Source organism: Coloeus monedula (assembly GCF_965178545.1).
Source record: "Coloeus monedula genome assembly, chromosome: 6".
In the NCBI taxonomy this organism is placed as follows: domain Eukaryota; kingdom Metazoa; phylum Chordata; class Aves; order Passeriformes; family Corvidae; genus Coloeus; species Coloeus monedula.
Genome location: NC_138786.1, coordinates 16,913,069 through 16,919,838, shown reverse-complemented (window position 1 = coordinate 16,919,838; position 6,770 = coordinate 16,913,069).

Here is a 6,770-nt window from a genome sequence, read left to right as displayed (position 1 = left end):
GAAAGCAGGTGTCTGCATAAGGACTGCACCAGAGTATTCCAGCACCAGAAATGGGCTAGATACCTTGTAATGATTCCTCCTTGTCACACCTTTCCTCTGCTCTGGATGCTGAGCCTGTCTCCACTGATTCTCTCTTCCGCCTTGCTTTGCCTGGGCCTCCAAAGCTCTGATCATTGCATCCCTCCCCCAGAAAGAGGATAGAAAAATACTGGGAGACAGCTGCTCTATTATAACTTGGCAGCTGCTAGCTTTGCACGTCCATCTTCCTCCACTCCTCTCTCCCCCACTGTTTGATTCGATTTCATAAATAAATACCCTGTGTATTGACGTCAGTGTAGGCCTTGAGAAATAATACTCCTGCCGCTTTCTCTGCTACACACGGGGAATAGAGAGGAGAGGGAGGAGAAACAGAAGCAAACGTCTTGGAAGATGAAGTCTTAATATTCTCTTAATTGCCTTCCTCCCTTTTCAGTTATGCCCCAGATGTGAAGAAAACAAAGATTACCTTTATCGGTGTGCCCTTCTGGCTTGGGACAGGACAATCAAGTATCCAAAATTCCTGTCACTGGTGATTTTTTTTTTAGTGAGTGGGGGTATTGAGGAGAAATCTGTCTTAGAAGCTGGAGGGTTACACCATAGGTCTCTGTGCTCTTAGGTTACAATGTAAGATGTAACCAAAAGTATGTATTCTATCACCATCTGTTAAAACCAGGTGGGGTAGTGTTCTTTATCTCTTCCATGACACATCCCTGATAACTCCCTTGGGGGGGGGAGTGAGGGGGGGGATATCTTCTGCTAGTGGGCTATCCAGCCTCACTTCGTGACTCATAAAATTACATCATCCCACTGGGAGATGCCCCGCCCAGGGGGAGGAACCAAGCATTCCTGCCTGGATGTAATCTGAGGTTTGCAACACCACAGTCAGTCCTCACCTACTGGATTCCTGGAGGACAAGAGCTACGTAACCACCACTGGACCTTCAGAAGAAGACCAGGCCCTTCTACAGGGTCACCACTTTGACAGAGCCACAGCTATCACTTCAGGAGGACCGCAGCCACCATTTAATCAGACTGCTACTGCCACCCTGCCCAACAGGATGTCAGGTCGTATCCCTGACTGTGTCAGGTTAAGCCAGTGTTTCTGTACTATTGCCCTGTTATATATACTAGTAAAGAACTGTTATTCCTATTTCTCGTATCTTTGCCTGAAAGCCCCTTAATTTCAAGATTATAATGATTGGGAGGGAAGGGGTTACATTTTCCATTCCAAGGGAGGCTCCTGCCTTCCTTAGCAGGCGCCTGTCTTTCCAAACCAAGACAGCTCCTCACATGGAGCTTAACAAAAGTGTGCCCAAAATGCTGTCACCTTGGTGAAATGAAGGAGTTGGTTCCTCCATCCAGGGAGAACACAAAAGACAGGGTTGCCATTGTGATCATAGGTGGCTTCATCTGGTATTTAGGAGGTGGTTTCTAGCCACCAGAAGTGGTAAGTCACCATTGGCCTGCCAGTAGAGGCAATGAGACAAGAAACTTAGATACTTTGGGGGAAGATGTCTGCTAATAATTTTTTTTTATAATATTTGTTTGTAATGGCAAGCTTTATAATAAGCTCCCTGGCTCTTGACCGCCTTTCTAAATCAGTTCAAGTTTGACACAGGTGAAGGATGTGGTCCTGTACAAAAGGAGCACAACCTTCATTTAAACAAGCTGATGGGAGGACAGGGAGGCAAAGAGACTGTGCCAGTACTTCTCCCATGGAAAAGCATACAAATACATTGTTTTACATTGTAATCATTGGTACTATTTCACCTCACGGACTTAAAATTGTGAGCTATGCTCTTTGTAAAGCTGGCCAACAAAGAAACACAAGCATGTTCAAGAACAAGATGTGAGAGCAATGAAAAGTCAGCATCAGCTGAATTAATTCCAAGTATTTTTGAAAAGTGAAACAGGTATTTTATTGCTGGTGACAGGGTGCAAGTTCTGCACTTGTCTCTGCTGCTCTACCTGGGAGTTACTCTGTTATTTGAATAGTGCCTTTTTCCATCTGAAAGTGTGATATGCTTAATACTTTCTGGTCAAAGCTGTGTGTCATGTTGCCCTTTGCAGAACATACATGAAGATGGGTTTTCCACCATGGGGCTCTCCTCTGATCACTGTTGCCTGCTGTGCCTGTCCTGGAAACACAAACCCAGAGCTGCAAGCAGCCAGATGAAGACCAGAACAGTCCATTTTGCATGTCAAGTTTGACCTCCCATGCTGCCCAAGTCAAAAAAACACCCTAGTTCAGAAATTTCCTGCCTTCAGGCTATTGCTGGTCCCTGAGCCAGAGCCTGGCAGGTTGGAAACCTCAGCTTTCAGTCTGCTGTTGGCAGGTACAAGAAGAAGTCAGGCAAAGAGGCTCTCGCAGGGCTCTCTGCAAACTCTGACATGATTTTAATGAGCAAGTGCATTCCTTGGGTTGTGCACAGCTGGGAGTGCAGCAGTAAAGCAGGCCAAGATTCCTGTGAGGACTTGTGCCTTTCCAGCAGGTTGAAGTCATGTCTGCCACTGCACGCTGCCTGCTGATAGTCAGAGCATCCTTCAGCAACCTGCGGGGGGGGGGGGAAAGCCAATGCTGGCTCCTTGGTGGCAATGACAGGCCCCTCCTTGGACATGGGGTCTATTTATCTTTGAAAATCAGGCTTCCCCCTTTGTCTGCACTGGGAGCATTGGAATTGCTGTGCTACCCCAGCCTCGGGGTAGTTTTATGACTCACCTGCTCTTTAGAAAATAAAGTGAAGGGGGGAAAGTTATCAGCTGCCAGGAGCTTGTTAGAAGTGCTTTGCTTTATTGATACTGCATTACAAATGAAAAGCACAAAAGGTGCAGAAAGCATCTGACTCTTGCCTACTGCTGAGTGAAATAATCCATGGTACAACAGGACCTTTCTCAGGCTCTCCCCACAGCCATTTAAAAAAATCAGTGGACAATAACAAATGCAACAAGGAAATCAGGTGATTTTAAAAAGCAACAAACATGGTTCTTCCTTTCACCTGGTGCAGCTAGTTCCTTCATTTAGTGCAGTGAGGTACATCACTGAAAGACTTCTGAGAGCAGGCAGGATTAAAGGGATGAAGCTGCTCTGAGATACAGAGGAACCAGTTTGGAGGCTCAGTCCATTGTGATGGCATTAGTACAACTCACTGAAAACTAGGTAACAGCTCAGCTGCATTCTGGGTTTAAAAAAAAAAAAAAAGCTAAGAAATAATATAAAATGAGGGGGGGAAAAAAAGGAAAAGTAACTGTTGGTTAGTGGTTTTTTTTTTTCCTGTCCTGGTTAGTGGGTTTTTTTTCTCTATCCAGACAAATTCAGAGACACTGATTTATATAATACTGTGACCACTTACACACAGCAAGCTGGACCTCCCCTCTTTCCCAGTATCTGTGTGTCACCTCTGAAAATGCCCTCCAAAGAGATGTTTTATGCAAGAAAACATTTGCCCTTTGCTGCCTGCAGAGCTACATGATAATGCTGAGACCCAGGGGCCCAAGCTGGGGCTGGGCTAGGATGCAGAATTAGCTTTCCCAGTTGTTCCTGGGTCTCTAAGCAGCATTTGGGACTTCTCTGCCGAAACTGTCCTTTGCCTCCCCACCCTCTTGCATGTCAGCAGGGCAGTGGGTGGAGGTCCCTGGACCAGCTGGGCTGGATGTGGAGGTGCATTGGGAGCTCAGATGTGCCAGTTGTACCTCCCCAGGGATCACTGCCAGTCACTGCTGCAGCCTCCCATGCTCCTGCAATCCAGCAGCTAAGCACTCGGAGCTGTGCCTGTGTGTAGAGGCATCATGACAAAAATCAGAGCCAGTTCTGCTCATCTTTCTGGGAAAACATGGCAGTCTTGGGTTTGTTCTCAAGCCTGCTGTCTGAGGTTAAGACCACGACTTACCTGCCACCTTGCAAAGAGCCTTTGCAGGTAACAGAAGATACTTGAGACAAAGCTAAGGTCCAGTTTCATTCAGACTCCCACCCTCTGGCCAGGATGATGCTCCGAGGCAGCTTCTGTCTCTCCTTGCAAGGAATGGCCATCCTTGACAAGTCAAAAGGCAAGATGGCACATCTTGAACAGTCGCTTAATATCCAAAGAAATGAGCTGTTCTGGTCTGGCCCCATGGTGACTCTTGACAGGATAAGGCAAAAAAGAGGGTTTAAGAAAAGCCATGCTTGGAAACATCATCATCACCCTTATGGTGCTTCCAGCTTTGCTGCTTTGCTTCCTGGGGAAAGCAGCAAGAGACTTGGCTGAAGTTTTGCTTGCTTTTTAATCATCTCTAAATGCCCCCCATGACAGTGGCTTACATAGCAAAGAGCAGAATAGGACCAAAGTTCCCAAATGCAAAATTTCCAGCAGTGACAACCAGAAGGCACAATGAAATCAGTCCTCACTCTTCACAGGGACACATTTTAATAAAAAGGAAACCTGTGCCAGGTCTTGGAACGTGGTCAGGAAGGCAGACACCTCCTTTCTCCATCTGCAATAAAGTACGTCCAGAGGAAGCAGTCAGCCCTGCATCTGTACAAAACCCTCCCTGATCAACCACAAAAATCACAGGAGAAAAAAACATGAAAAAAAAAATTCTTTTTTTATTATTGCAGATTTTTAAAAGAAACTGGTTTAAAACATGTATTTCCAAGGGTCTAAATGAGCAACTCCAATTCCAAGATGGAAAATCTTTTCCTGCCCAAATCATCTGGGGCAGGAGGTTGGGCTTGGCAAGGTTCTTACCCCACAGCACAACAGAGGCCTTGGCCATGCCAGTGGGGCTGCACAGTCAATGTGGTGTCAGACTGATTTGCCACTTTAGGGATGCTTGGGCACTGTTTTACCCACAGTTGCTCTACTACCAAACTGGAACTGCAGTGTTTTACCTCCTATTTGCAGTGGTGCATGATGGTTATAAGTGATGAAAAGCAGCTCTTTGGGATTCCTAAAAAACTTAAAGAGAAGCTGTATCTACCCCAAGAAACCAGGGAAACACCATCTGTCAGGAAACCTAACCTAGACACAGCATCTCTTTGTTCTTTTTTGCCATCTTCAGTTCCCATCCAGCTTTCAGGTCTCTGGGAACAGCTCAAACTGGTAAAAGCTCAGCAAATCCCCACAGCTGCTGGGAAACACCTCCAGATCTCACCAAGAATCACTGCACAGATGATTGGGGGTTTCAGGGGGGCACCTACCACAGGATTGAAGTTTCATGGTTGTGTTTAAGGGTACCACAGGCTCTTTTGTAATTTTGAGCTCCAAAAGAGGAGCTGCAGCGCACTCTGTTCCTCCACAGGGAGTGGCTCTTGGCGTGGCCTTCTTCCCACCCAACTCTCAACCCAGGAGCAAAAATAAATGAAAAGTAAAAGAAAAAGTCAGGCTTCATATTCTGGATGGATATTTATTTGCTTAACAGATTTTCCTTTCCTTTTTTTTTTTTTTTAATTTTTTCTTTTTTGGTACAAAGCATCCAGGAAAGCTTTTACTTCTCTTTTTAAAAAATAAAAACTAAGTTTCTTTTAAAAAAAGACACATGAAAAGGAAAAAAAAAAGTCAATTATTTGCAATTTCTCTGTTTTTATTCTGCCTTCCCACCCACTTCCCTTCCCCTCCCCTCCCCCCCCACCCAAATTTGGACTGATTTTCATTCTTTTCCATATATATTTAATAAAATAAATAAAGGATTTTCTTTGTCGTGTATTGCAGTGCCATTTTTTTTAAACAAAGGCTTCATGGCTCAACATTGCAAGGTAATAACAAACAAAAGGATTATACATTAAAATCCTCCCCCTCTCAAGACTGCCCCTAGCCCTCCCCTCCAAACCACGAAATAGAATACAATTCAAGTAGTCTTTTTTTTTTATGTTTTAAATGTATGGATATATAAGACAAAGCAAGTACAGAACTGGTTAACAGAGTGTCCCCATTTTATTAGCAAGTGAGAGTATATTAGGGAGATGTAATTGATTCCCCCCCTTTTATGGTTCCTAGACAGATAATATATATTATTTTAAACCCAACCTATTCTACAGACCTCTGCCCACCTCTCAAACCCATCCGCTCACCGAGTCCCGAGCTTCAAGCCAAAGACTTGCCTTTCCCCCCATCCCATGCAGCGGTCCCAGCCCTGCGGCCACCCTGGGGCAGGTGGGCCCCTCCTCCTGCACAGCCCCCGGCAGGGCAGCGAGGGGAGGAGGGCAGGGGGTGCGGAGCAGGGACGTGAGGGTCCGGCGAGAGGGACGCAAAGGGCAAGAGAAGGAAAAGGAGATGGCAGGGGTGGAACTGCTGCTTCTGCGAGGGCTTGGGGTGAGGGCTGCCCGCGCGCCTGCTCGCTGCACCATCGGCACTCGAGCAGTGGTGGGGAAGAGCAAGATTCCCCGTGGCTCGGGAAGCCAAGCTCGGCCAGGGGGTCTGTGCAGAAGCAGGGCCTTGAGTTCTAACTGGCAACACCTTCACCATTCAAAATAGTTTTTCTCCAGAACAGTTCCCTTTTAGTCTAAGTCGCGGTGGTTGTGTTGTTTTGTTTTTTTAAAACAAAAAAAAGGATGCGTGTCGATGTATTTCTCTGTGTGCGTGCATCTGTGTACATGAGTAACAGCCAACTAGCTCATATGGTCATGACCAAGCTATATTTCAGAAGAGAAAAGAAACACATTTATCACACTTTTCCTAAAACGAAAAGCTAAAATTTCAAGTTCAGTATTCGCTATCTTGTCCTTCCCTCCCCACCCTCCCTTGCTATTTCTGGGAT